This window comes from Macrobrachium nipponense, chromosome 27 (genome assembly GCF_015104395.2).
Source record: "Macrobrachium nipponense isolate FS-2020 chromosome 27, ASM1510439v2, whole genome shotgun sequence".
In the NCBI taxonomy this organism is placed as follows: Eukaryota; Metazoa; Arthropoda; class Malacostraca; order Decapoda; family Palaemonidae; genus Macrobrachium; species Macrobrachium nipponense.
The window spans coordinates 22,219,958-22,234,165 of record NC_087216.1 but is presented as its reverse complement, the minus strand read 5'-3'; the positions used below and the strand labels follow the sequence as shown (position 1 = coordinate 22,234,165).

Sequence of the window (14,208 nt, the reverse complement as noted above, 5' to 3'; positions counted from 1 at the left end):
AGTGTCAATTAGACAATCTTTTGATCACCCAATTCAGGAGTGGGCTTATGACGTCCTTTCTCTTTCATCGTTCATGCCCGGGCTAGCTATGAGTCTCAACCTGTGTCCCGTCTGTCTTCTCGTACAGAAATGAACAGATGACAGAGAACAGATTAATTAGCTAATATTCCGCTGCGAAAAAGATTTGGAGGCGATGAGTGAGCTGAAGGAGGTATAGAGGAACAAAGATATATTGCAGGAATCTGAAGGATGGTAGACGGCTAAGATCTATTGCAAGACGACTAAAACGTATTGCGGGAGACCTATGATTTGTGGTAAGACAGCTCAAATCCGTCGCAAGACGACTCGAGAGCTTTTTCAAGACGACTAAGATGTGTATTGCAAGATACCTATGACTTGTTGTAAGGTAGCTAAAATCTTTTTCAAGGCAACTTAATTTCTGTTACAATGTGGCTATGATTTTTTTGCAAGAAAGCTAAATTCTGTTGAGAGACAGCTATGATCTGGTGCGAGGCCGCCAGGATCTGTTGCAATACGGCTAAGATCGTTGTAAAACGGCTGATCTCCCCTCCCCCATGCTGAAATCTATTGCAAGATGGCCAAGATAATTTGCATTATGGCTAAGATCAGTTGGAACTCTGGTAATATTTGTTGCAGGACGACTAAGATGCTTTGCAAGATAGTTATGTTCCGTTGCAAGATGTCTGTGATCTATTGCAAGGAGCCTAAGATCTCTTGCAAGATAGCTAACATCTATTGCAAGAGAGCTAAGACCTTATGCAAGACTACTGAAGGCTAGTTTGGTACAAAAACTAAACTAATCTATGTAACCTTTGACCTGATTGGAGAAGAAACAAAACCAGTCCGTTTAACTTTTCATATAATGAGAAAGGTGATCTATTAAGAACATGCGCAGTATAAAAGTGGAAAATAATGACCCCAGTAAAAACTCTAAATAGAAAGAAGAAGAAGAAGAAGGAGAAAAAGAACAAAAACACAAAAAAGAAGTGCGACTCTAGCAAACAGTTCTCGTTGAAATCTGATCCGGCGAAAGATTAATGACAGACGCCCAGAGGCAGACATGCGATATCGTTTTATTAATCTTCAGATAAATATTAATTCTATCCTCTGTTGGCTGAGAGATTAATCAATGCGACTACTGAGTCGTCCGTTGAGCACCGGTGTCGGGTAGGGAGGAAAGGGTTTGGGGGGTGGAAGGGGAGAGAGAAAGAGAAGAGGACTGCAAGGTTCTATTCTAGATTACGATATATATACATATGATGTACATATATATATATATATATATCTATATATATATATTATATATACATATATATATATATATATATATATATATATATATATATATATACGTTAGATATATAGATATATATCTATATATATATATATACATCTATATATTTTATATTTTTTATATATATATATATATATATATATATATATATTTATATATATATATATGTATTTCCTGTATACATATAATTGAAAGAGAATGAGAGAGAGGGGGGAGGGGGGGGTCGCCTGTCATCTCTTGTTCATATTTATATATATATGTATATATATATATATATATATATATATATATATATATATATTGTATATATATATATATATAATCGAAGTCTTCAGATCGACTCTTTTCTTGAGAGAGTAAGAAAAAGAAAAAAATAAAAATCCAAAAAAAAAGAAACCGAAAGACGTATATTATATAGGGAAAATGAATCTGGGTGAGAGGTAATGAAAATTAATCAACCAGGCCAAAAAAAAAACAATAATAAAATAAAATAAAGATGGTTATTATATGAGTTGCCTTCATCAACTCATCCGATTACCTGGGCAATATTTTCTAGCTCTGATAGCGATTACTTATAACTTCCAGAGACTATATGGGGGCTTCAGTATATATAGGTGAAGGGTGGTCCGCGGGGGGGGGGGGGCTTAATTGATCATGAGTGGTTCAGCACATTAACTTCAATTTTTTTCAGTATTTAGTTGTTTAGTAATCTACAGTTCTTTACAGTAACATAATGTATGTATGCATATGTGTATGATTTGGTTTAGTACTTTATCATTTGTTACAAAAACATAGGGTAGGTATATAAGTATGCATGTATGTATATATGATTTGTTTTAATACTTTATCATTCTTTACAAAAACATTGATTATGTATGTATGTATGTATTATTTCTTTTAGTACTTTATAATTCTTTAAAAAAAATAGGTTATGTATGTGCTATGTATGTATGTGTATATTTTATTTGTTTTAGTATTCTTATCATTCTTTACAGAAACATAGTGTGTTTATTTATAAAATATGTATGGAAGTATGTATATTTAATTTCTACTTTCCACAATTTACAGAAGCGTAAGCTATATATGTGCTATGATTAACAAGCATTGTTGTAAATATAACTCACATTAACATTACAAGCGTGCTCATAAAAAACCATTTCATTTTATAAAAAGCAGAATTAACTGTCCCCACTTAACAGAACGAGTGCTAATATCATATTACAGCATGGCTCATCGCATTATGAAACAAAAGCCTTCAAGGCTACTGACAAATTCCTGCTACTTTTGTTAGAGTTTTCTAGCCATTAGAGGAATCGTCAGTAATTTTTTTTTTTCACCAGAGTTCACTTTACTTATTCACGAGGATTATCAGGGTTCGAAAAGGTACGATCACGAAGCGCAGTTATCAGTTTTTTTTCTGGTTGTTGAGTAATGAATGATTCAAACGTTTCTGATGAATAATGTAACAACTGTTTTTTTTTAAGTTAGCAGTGAGTATTATCTGATAAAAATAAAGTATCTTAATGAGAACAATCAGTCTATTTTTCACACTCGGTTTTTGGTCCGAAAAGTTAGTTCTTTGGATCGAGCTGAAATTTTGTAAGGTAAAAATAAATGTAAATATATAGGTAAGGTTATGAACTATGTGCATTTACAAGTAAGGTTATAAAACAGGCAAAATTCGAGGTAAAATCATAACCAGATGGGGAGTAGAGGCAAGAGTGAGAATTGTGCTCACACAAGGGTTTTAATTTTCCTCCCTGCAAAGCCACATGAGAATGGAAGCGGAAAATATGATTGATGATAAGCTAAGCAGTCAACGCTAAGATAAGTGACCTCAAGGTTTAGGTCAGATAAGGAAAGACTCAAGAGCAACATGTGAAGTACTACGTTTTAAAAGGTTGAGAAAATGCAGTCAAGATATGATGAAAGAACCGGATTTGTTTCGTGTCTGTAGTCCAGATTAACCAAGGAAAAGTAGAGTCATTTTTCCTATAATTCTGCAGAGTAGTCATTCACTTAATGTCTTCCATTTTTTCAACGTATATTATTATGGTATATATTATTCAGAAGGGATTCATGTAGTATTATCATGAACTTCAACAATCACTCACTGATAGCAACCAAAAGAGTCATTGAATTGCATCCTGTAAAATTTTCCTCTCGCCTTTAAATTTGAGAATTACTATGTAGTCGTCGGTATAAACTGTCCTAACTACTTGCCTCTTAAACTGCTAATGTACCCTTTCGCAAAGCCTGTTCAACGCACGGTGAATTGACGCCATCATCAGAGGAGCGTCGTCTATTGGCTCTCACGAGTCGAGGACGGCAACTCAACAAAAATCCTCTTGACGAGTTTCTGAACCCAGTCGAAGACACCAGATATTGCGATAAACATCCTGGTTCTCCGGAGCCGCATAATTTGCACCGATTGAACGCAGCAACTCTAGCGAGAACGTTTCCTTCCCTCCAAGACCCTTGAAGGAACGCAGCCGAGATTTGCCGAGAGAGTTGGACGCTAATGGTGATGGGGGACAAATTACAGTTTACATACAGATGAGTTAAGGGATTTGCCACATTGGCTCCGGTGTCAGGTTGCTTTTGAGGGACAAAACAGAAGTCATTGATATATTTATACTGCCATTGCTGATTCAGAGATGACACTTGCAAGGGGAACTGTATGTAAGATTGAGGTATATATACAGTTTCATAGATAAATAGTGAATTAGGGTCGTGGCCGTAACTAGATCAGCTTCTATGCAATACATACAATTCCTGTATATAAGAGAAATAACATAGACGCATAGACACCCTGACAGACAGAAAGAAATAAAGAACCAAGTTTGCTTATTTTAATCTTTCCTGTTTTGGCAACGCCACTCGATCTTCCTGAATGTCTGAGAGATGGCCCAACGGTTTTAAATCCTCCTGATTATACCCCATAACTTATAGCAAGAAAAAATTAATCCCGTAGATTACCGGGATTTGCGTCATTCTAATATGGACATGAAATAAGTCATGCCAGTGCGCGCTTGCAAACGCGCGCACGCACACACACGCGCACACACAACTTATATATATATAATGTTAATAAAATTATATAATATATATATATATATACTTATAATATATATATATATATAGTAATATATATATATATATAGTATATATATAATATAATATATATTATATATGTATATATACTTATTAATATAATATATATATAAAAGATAATATAGGTATATATACCTATATATATGTGTGTGGTGTGTGTGTGTGTGTGTGTGTATAACGAATACCACAGGAAAGTGATGTAGCTATGTATGCATGTATATTGACATTTCAATGGGCAATTATACATAGATTATTAATTATTTGAATTTTCATATGAATGTTATTAATTTAAGAATCATTCAATATATATACATATAATTATTGCTTCCTCCATCAAAATTGCTAATGCTTTTGTTGCGTGTTTGTGTATACAAACACGCACAAAGATAGAAGGTCAACCATAGGTTGACCAAGGTTAAACATTTGACTTCTTTGTCGCTAAAGAAACTGGTTTTTTGGCAAACGTATGCTATTTACTCACTGCTTGTATTTGTATATTTGATTTTTGCGGTATTTAAGCAATTTATGAAGGCAGCAGCAGATAAAGACGGCAGACATATTTAGTGCCATACCAGTGAGGCAGAAGTAGTGGCCGCCATTAGATTCTAAGCAAGCATCTCTTCCATCACTTTGTCCCCGTAATAACCAGCGGCATGTGGTACCCATGGGCTTTGTTAATACCACCCTGATATATTGTTCTCAAACTGAGGTCCGTGGTAACAAGCGACCCCGTCTCTCTCTCTCTCTCTCTCTCTCTCTCTGGGAAATCGCAAGCTCCCCTAAACTCCCTGTCATGGAGGCTATTACTCAATCCAGGGGCAGCGCCAGACGTGAGATAGATTAATTTTTCTGTTTCCACTCTCTCCATCCCACGGACATATTACAAGGCAGGGGATTACACAGAGTTGGAATCCCCGATTAAGGGATGCTGGATGGCCAAGAGAGAGGGAGGGGAAGGGGGAATGGAAGGGTTTGGGGGGGGGGGTTGTTGGCCTGGTTGGGGGCGAAGGCTCTAGCTTTGCCGGAGACTCGGTAGGGGATTACATGGGGATTGCAAGGGCTGCGGGGTGATTACTGTTTCTACTTCGAAAGTCGGAGGAGACACCGATGAGTTCAGGAACTCCTCCTCCTCCTCCTGTTATTTAAAGGACCTCTCTTCCCTCTTTCTGTTTGTGCCACGATCTCTTTGTCTTCCTATTATCGTAGGGGGATCAAATGAGCCTTCCGAGTAATGGGTGGACTCCTTTTTTTCCAGTAAGTGTAGGATCTCCTCGCCTTCGAATTTTGGCAGGATATGATTCCTTCGTATTACTGCAAGGAGCCTTTTGTCTTCCTGTTACTGTAAGGATGTGTTTCCTTCCCATTGCTGGAAGGACAGTTTGTCATCTGAATGCTGCAAGGACTATTTTGCCTTTCTGTTGCAGCAAGGGCCATTATGTCTTCCCAATACTACAATGACATTTTTGCCTTCTTACCGCAAGAACCAATTTTCTTCTCACTACCGCAAGGACAATGTGGTCTTCCGAGTACTGCATAAGCTAATTGTCTTCCAACAGCTGCTAGGAACATTTTGTCTTCCCATTATTCCAAGGACCATTTTGCCTTTCTATCTGCAAGGAGCAGTTTGTTTTTCCTTTGCTTCAAGAACCATTTTGTCTTCCAATTACCTGCAAGGACAATTTATGTTCCCATTTTTTAAGGTAACATTTTGTCTTACCCTTACTGCAAGGAATATCTTGTATTCCCATTATTGAAAGAAACATGTTACCGTCCCATTACTGCAGGACCATCTTCTCATTGCAAGGACCACTCTGTCTTTCCATTATTGAAGGAAACATTTTCTCTTCCCATTACTGCATGGAATATTTTGTCCTCTCATTATTGAAGGAAACATTTTCTCTTCACATTATTGCAAGGACCACTTTGTCTTACCAATATTGAAGGAAGCATTTTGTCTTCCCATTACTGCAAGGAATATTTTGCCATCTTACTGAAATGATCATTTTGTCTCCCCATTATTGTACTTCATTTCCCATTACTGCTGTTATCGTATAATTTTCTATTGCTGAGATTTTTCATCCTACTAACACCAGAATTTCTCCACCTCGCTGTTATTGAATGGATGAATCCCACCTCCTACTAGCGCAAGGATATCCTCTTCAAGGATTTGTTCCTCGAGGAATACGTAAGAGGGGATCAAGAGGATCGAAATCCCTTTTGGGGATTTGAATAAGTCTTCAGAGGCATAGACTTTGCAATTAAGTATTAATTAACCTGGATGTGGGTACTTTTCATCATGTTTGAATCGACATTTTTTTCCTGAATAACTGTATTGATTTTGCCCCTAGGATACGCGGTGTTATTAAAGGAATGCTCTCTCTCTCTCTCTCTCTCTCTCTCTCAGACTCTCTCAATCTCTCTCTCGTCGCTCTCTCTCTTCTTCTCTCTCTCTCTCTCTCTCTCTCTCTCTCTCTCTCTCTCTGCAAGAATAAATAATTTTTCCCCAACATTTCAACGAATATATTAATAACTGAAGATCATGAATATTTACCTAAACAAAAAAGATTCACATTATGTATAGTATTTTATATTTTTAGATATTTATAACCTAAAACATTTATTATTTACATTTCATTAACAAAGACACAATCATCTTGGCAAAATAGAGAGAAAGATTAATTTTACCTTTGTTTCAAAAAGTCACTGTGTATATTAAAATGAAACGTGAACATCATTAATATACCATCGAAGTGTCACTTTTATGTAAAAAGATAATAACTACTTGGGTTCAAAGAGGCTAGATGGTTTTCATAACAGATGCATTTTTTTTACAAGAATGATGTCTCATATGAATTATATTTTTATTTATATCAAGCGAAGAATAATTTTCACATTTGTAAATTATAAGAATGATTTTTTATAAGAATTGTTTCATATGAATTGTATTTATGGTGTTGTCAAGCGAAGAATAATTTTTACATTTTTAAATTAACTAGAACAAAATCTATTTATTTTCAGACGCCTTACATTACCGAACAATCTTTCCTAACCTTTTTAAAAAATTTGTTTAAAAACATATAACAATGTATAAAGCAAAACATCCAACAAAACAAAGCAACAACAGACAGAAATAAAATATAATGAGAATATACAGAAAAACAAAAACAGAAAACAAACAAACAAAAATTAAAGCAACATAGCATAGCAGAAGATTCCCGAGGAAGGTTTCTGTACTGCAGCAAAGGAGTACGGCATCTGGGGAGAGAGAGAGAGAGAGAGAGAGAGAGAGAGAGAGAGAGAGAGAGAGAGAGAGAGAGAGCATTTATATTAAGAAGATGAAGATGAACTGATAAATAGTGCAGAAACTGTACATAAATTATATAAATTGTTAATTGAGAGAGAGAGAGAGAGAGAGAGAGAGAGAGAGAGAGCATTTATAGATTAGATAAGATAGATAAGATAGATAAAGATTTACGGCATACATAAAGTTAATAGATTAGAAAAAAATTTTTGGAGGAGAGAGAGAAGAGGGGGGAGAAGCGAGAGAGAGAGAGAGCGAGAGAGAGCGAGAGATAGATAGAGCATTTTATATTAAGAAAGATGAACGTGATAAATAGTGTCACATAAGCTGTACATAAATTAAATTTATTCAATGGTTAATTAAGAGAGAGAGAGAGAGAAGAAGAGAGAGAGAGAGAGAGAGAGAGAGAGAGAGAGAGAGAGAGAACACTTATGTTAACCAGATGAAGACGAATAGTTGAGTACTGCAGTGGCAGTTTGGAAGATATGTAGATAGATATTTGAATGAGAGAGAGAGAGAGAGAGAGAGAGAGAGAGAGAGAGAGAGAGAGAGAGAGAGAGAGAATACCTCTGCAGAATACCTGTAGAACGAATCCACTTGTAGGGGAGGGAGGGGGCGTTTCATGCTATTTGTAGATTCTTTGCTGATTGAACTTGTCAAGATAACGAATAATGACGTCATACCTGCATTGCGAGCTGAATACGTCGTAACGTACAGTTATCTGTGTTGCAATATGCCCGAGAATGCTGAGATGAGTCCACGAAATGAATCTTGTTCTTGATTTTGTTAGAGATGAGATTATAAACTTGCCCCACTCACAAATAATTTTGTAAGTCGTGAAGGTAAAATTGTTTCAAGTTCTCCACAGTTGAGGCAAAACAGGCAAATATGGTTTATTTTATCGTGTATATATATGTGTATTTTATCGTGTATATATATGTGTGGATATATATGTGGTATATATATATCTAATATATATCTATATATATATACTCATATATATATATATATATATATATACTATCATATATACTCACTCGTGCAGCCAACGCCTGTAGTGAGGGTTAGTCTTGGTAAAGTTGATAAATATAAAACTTCGTTATTTTGTTTTATAAATGAGTAATTTTTATTTTATTTTATTTTATTTGGTTTATTTATTATGTATATATTCTTTGCAGGAAATGTATACTGCAAGATTTATCCCTTCTGCGATAAGGAAGGTAAGGAAAGTTTATAGTTTTTTTATATTCTCAGTTTTTCATATTTTCTTCGTTCGTTCTCGTCTTTGTTTTGAACAATTCATTATGTATGTTTGAATCAGTGTGTTGCCCATTACTTGCTTAGTACTGGCAGATTGCAATTATTCCATCTATTACAACTGACCGCAATTATTCCATCTATTACAACTGACCACGTTAGGTCACTGGATATGATGATTTCAAGATCACTGTCCCGAACTTTTTCCGTAATGATTCCATCCTCCTCGAGAAAATTGATGGATTCCCGTGACCATGACTAGATAGTATTGATTAACACTATCTCCCCCCCACTCCCCCCCCCCCCTTCTCCCCCCCTCCCCCCCTACCCTTCCTCTCATTAAAGGCAGCTCTGCGTCTCTGCAACCATTCATAAATTACTTCAGTCACTTCTTTTAGAAAATTTTTAAAGCTTTTTTTTGTGGTGACATACATGTTGACAGTTGACGGGCGACTACTGTATCATAGTCTTTTAAGAGAAGTTTGAGTGGGTTGGATAATGGGGCCGTTTATAGTTTTGACTCTAGATTTAGGTAGTGGGGGCCCTTTTTGTTAGCTGCTTTAGATGACCGACTTTGCAGTTTAATTAGGTCTTAAATGTAGCCCACATACTGCTATTTATGATAATACTACTACTACTACTACTACTACTACTACTAACTACTAATAATAATAATAATAATAATAGATTTTTATGGAATTTGAATTGTAAAAAGTTCGGAATCAGTGGCCTGACACTAAGGAGTATCACAACCGTCCATGCAGGGCGAGTCTTGTTGTATTTCACTTCTAAAGGCAATTGTATTTTTCCTGTGGTGTAGGCGTTATGACCTCAATCGTTGCAACGCCAGATAACGGAAACAAATCAAGGGTTGCGTTGACTTCCAATCTCCCCCGAATTACTTTCTCTGACACTTAGTTGTCTATTTCGTAAAATTTCTTATAAATTATATCCACGTGGTATATATCTTCATAAATTATATCCGCGTGGAATATATCTTCTCTGACACTTAAGTGTTTATTTCGTAAAATCACTTATAATTTAGATCCACCTCGTAGAAGTTTCTTCGTTTCTTGAATGTATATGGTTTTAGGAATACTCAAAATGCTCGTATACTCGCATGTACCATAACTGATTTTATGAGATACTCCGAGGAGTACGACCGCGAACATCCACAGACCTCCAGAGAGAGAGAGAGAGAGAGAGAGAGAGAGGTGAGGAGCAGACTGCAAAAAAACAACCCTCCCCCTTCCCCCCTTCAAAAAAAAAAAAAAAAAAAAAAAAAAAAAAAACTCAGCAAGAACGATAAAACAAAATTTATACGTATCCAGAGTCGAATAACTAAAAGGGACTTACACTTCGCAGGTTATAGACTGTCAAACAGTTCACCCCAGAGAAAAACTCGGAGGTGATACAGCTGCCGCTTCCACCCCGGGAGCAATAGACCTTGAGAGAGAGAGAGAGAGAGAGAGAGAGAGAGAGAGAGAGAGAGAGAGAGAGAGAGAGAGAGGGGGTAAAAAATTTCGAGTCAAGAACGGTAATTATGCGTTCACGTAGCTGCACAGTACCCCAAAATGGCACTAAATACCAGGGGATGCAATTAAGCCGAGTGGCTTAGGGATCCATTAATGGAGTGCCCGGAGTCTGTTGGCTTCTCTCTCTCTCTCTCTCTCTCTCTCTCTCTCTCTCTCTCTCTCTCGTGCGTTGTTCGATTTCTTAACGAGTTGAATTGTTTTGATAACTGGAAGATGCTTGTGAAAAAATATGATGAAACTATTTTTTATAAAGGAAAATGTATGTTAAAAAATAATTTAAATTGCATTTAATCAGTATTTTTAAGCAGAGTTTCAGTCAATTGCAAGACGCTTTTGAGAAAAGGAGAGGTCACTTTTTTATATGGCAAAGTAAATCTTAAAATATTTTTTCAACAATTAAATTTATATTCAATCTATCGAGGATTTTTAAGCAAAGGGTCAGATTCTAACAATGTTTTAATAACCTTTAATTTTAATTATACATAATGCTGGTAAATATATATAAGTATGAAACGCTCAGTAATCTAGATCACAATAATTACAAGTCATTTCCAGTTATACTTAAGAAGATTAAATCAGAAATGAACGAGGCCAGTTTCCTGATAAAATTATTGAACAAGAATAGTATTCACCGAAGTTTCTTCGGCACAATCGATTTTTCTGTACAGCGCATAATCAAGGCAACCGAAAATAGATCTATCTTTGGGCGGGCTCGGTATAATGCTGTTTGAGCCGCGGTCCTTGAAACTTGAACCATTTCCCGATGGTGGCCTGTCGTATATAGTTGCCAACCACACGGCTATGGCTAACTTTACCCTTAGATAAAAATAAAATCGATGAGGCTAGAGGGCTGCAATTTAGTATGTTTGATGATTGTGGGGGTGGGGGTTGGGGGGGGTTGGTATGGTTGATTAACATTCCAATTTGCTGCCCTCTAGCCTCAGAAGTTTTTAAGATCTGAGGACGGACAGAAAAAGTGCGGACTAACATATACAAACAGCCATCTCAATAGTTTTCTTTTACAGAAAACTAGAAAACTAAAATGATATGAATCTCGGGTGGCATTTACTATTTCACTATTCATTGTACCTTTCTCCCCTTTTATCGAATTCTCGGTTTAACTTTTATTTAGCCCACCGAGACGGGCTAATATTCTTAAAAGCGTGTATTTGTCCGGGCAGATTTTTCCTCGCGTTGTGGAAGCTCGCCTCTCTTTTATGAATGCAAAGATCGATGGGGCGAGAAAGCCAACGGCCTTATGGGGAAAAGAAGAAGAAGAAGAAGAAGAAGAAGAAGAAGAAAAATGTAAGAGAAGGAGAATGGGGCTCAGCCACGAGAGAGAGAGAGAGAGAGAGAGAGAGAGAGAGAGAGATAGAGAGAAGCGATATCTGATTGGGAGCCTCCCGAAAAGGGATGGTCATTATCAATAAGCTCACAGATGAAGAAGGTGGGTAATTATTTTTGAATGAAGGCATTACATATATATATATATATATATACTATATATAATATATATATATTTATATATATCTATATTTATATATATGATCATATATAGTATGTATGTATGCATGTAGTATGCATGTATGTGTGTATGTATGTATTAATTTTCCTTTATATACCAGCCTTCGGTTTAGTGCAACGTAACTACCTCACATACGTCCATTTTCGTAAAATGATGGACGAGTAGAACTGACGCAGCATGTTAACTGAACGACAAACAACAACTGAGAGAGAGAGAGAGAGAGAGGTGTAGGACCTTGCGTGGGTGAATCTTGCCAATATCTCTGCAAATCCAATGGAGCGGATCTCTGAATTATTCAGGCGGTTAGATCAACGGCTACCCCCCCTTGCACAAATATCTCCCCCAACCCCTCCCTCTCTTCTGCATCTCCCCCTCATCTTCCCCTCCCCCTCTAAAGCCTTCTCCCTCCTCTCCTCCTCCTCCTCCTCCTCCTCCTCCTCCTCCTGAGACCGTCTTGGTCAACAGGAGGCGAAGAAGTAGGAGGAACATGGACCAACAGACGTGAAAGTTTGTGGTCGTTTTGCGCGGCCCTGAAGAGCTGTCTCTCAGCTCAGCCCGAAGAGCGAAGACTGTTTACACGCCCGTCACACTCCAGGTAATCACATTACCTTATCAGTGCCGTCTACGCTTATCACGTGATTTTGCGATTTGTTAGGCAATGTTCTCGGGATTTGTCAGATTATCTAATCCGGACGCGTGTGCATTCACGTCAGGGTTGGAAGAGGAAGTCTTTGACGCTCCTCCTTACGTGAAAGGAGGTCTTCTCTCTCTCTCTCTCTCTCTCTCTCTCTCTCTCTCTGACATGCAGATTTGTGGGAGGGATTATTCGAGATGCTACGCAGCTTGATTCTTGGACGTAGCTTTCACCATCATCTTTATCATTATCATTATCATGATAACTGTCATCCTTAATATACAAAGCTAGGCCCAAAATCAAACACGAAAAAGGACAAAATAAACAGTTTAAAATCTTCTTGTGTCATAAAGCATAAAAAAAGGTCATGAAAAAAAGAAAGGAGAAAATTCCAAAGCTATATGAGATCGGAAGGGGAGACACAAACAAGTCAACAAAAATAAGAAAATGATTGAATTCCTGAGGAATCTTCGCGAAACCCAATTTCATTTCGTCAACTCCCTAAAGATAAAAAGCCACATATATTCTTTTGCCAGCAATTTGTACCAGGTGTTCACTATTGTAGAAAAATGCTGTATGATCATATTTAAGGCGGTAAAATATTCGTTTTCAATAATTCACAACAATAATTTTACGCTTTTGCTCCTAAAAGGGGAAATGATAGGGCTGCAATCGAGAATTATTCTTTTTTGAAAAAGAGTTCACGTTGTAATGTATGTTACAGAATTCATTTAATCTAGCAGAAAATATTTCAGAATGAGAAAGTTTCCATATTTTTCAACATCGTTACAGGGCTGTTAGAGTTTGGTCAAAAACAACAGAAAAATATTAGCTTTTATTCGCATTATAAGTTGATGGAATGATGGAAATTTAAAAGAAAGTCCTCCATGAATATTTTTTTTAAATGAGAAGCAAGTATCATTGAATGATTTTTAAAAATTATGTAACCGAGCCATTAAAAAGAATTTTCAATGTAATACGTTTTGGAGTGTGCAATAGCTTTCTCATTACTTAAAAAACTGCAGATTAAAAGAATTATTTTTGGAATTTATGAGGGTGAGGGTTTGACCGCAATTATGAAGTAAAGTCTGTTAAGTGGAAGTATAATTGTACAAAAATGTAGTTACTTGTAACCTCATGAGAACAGAAAACAAACTTACAAATCTAATAATAAAACTATGAAGAGACAAGTCTAATGTAAAAAGACGTAACAAAGAAAAAACTTGGAGAGAGAGAGAGAGAGAGAGAGAGGAGAAGAGAAGAGAGAGAGAGGTGAGAGAGGAGGAGAGAGAGAGAGAGAGAGAGGCTTTTCATTCCGCGAGAAGGACATATCACATGCCCACAGAATATGCTGCTTGCATCGATATGACGTCTTTAGTCTCTCTCTGTCAATATATATATATATATATATATATATATATATATATATATATATATATATTGTGGGTGTGTGCACGTTTTTTTTTCTCTCAGGTTTTCTTTTCGAGTTTAAACTGACACCTCTCTCTCTCTCTCTCTCTCTCTCTC

General features: G+C 36.5%; 1 protein-coding gene and 1 long non-coding RNA gene across 7 annotated transcripts in view; one reads left to right on the top strand and one right to left on the bottom strand.

Annotated features, from left to right (window-relative positions):
* The window catches only part of LOC135200900 (uncharacterized), a 486,387-nt gene that overhangs the window by 334,951 nt on the left and 137,228 nt on the right, over positions 1-14,208 (top strand). Inside the window, exon 4 of the long non-coding RNA XR_010311393.1 lies at positions 8,909-8,950. This is a non-coding gene — a long non-coding RNA (uncharacterized LOC135200900). The remainder of the gene's footprint in view (positions 1-8,908; positions 8,951-14,208) is intronic.
* Positions 1-14,208, bottom strand: part of LOC135200898 (glutamate-gated chloride channel-like) — a 292,745-nt gene that overhangs the window by 198,434 nt on the left and 80,103 nt on the right. The window lies entirely within an intron of this gene.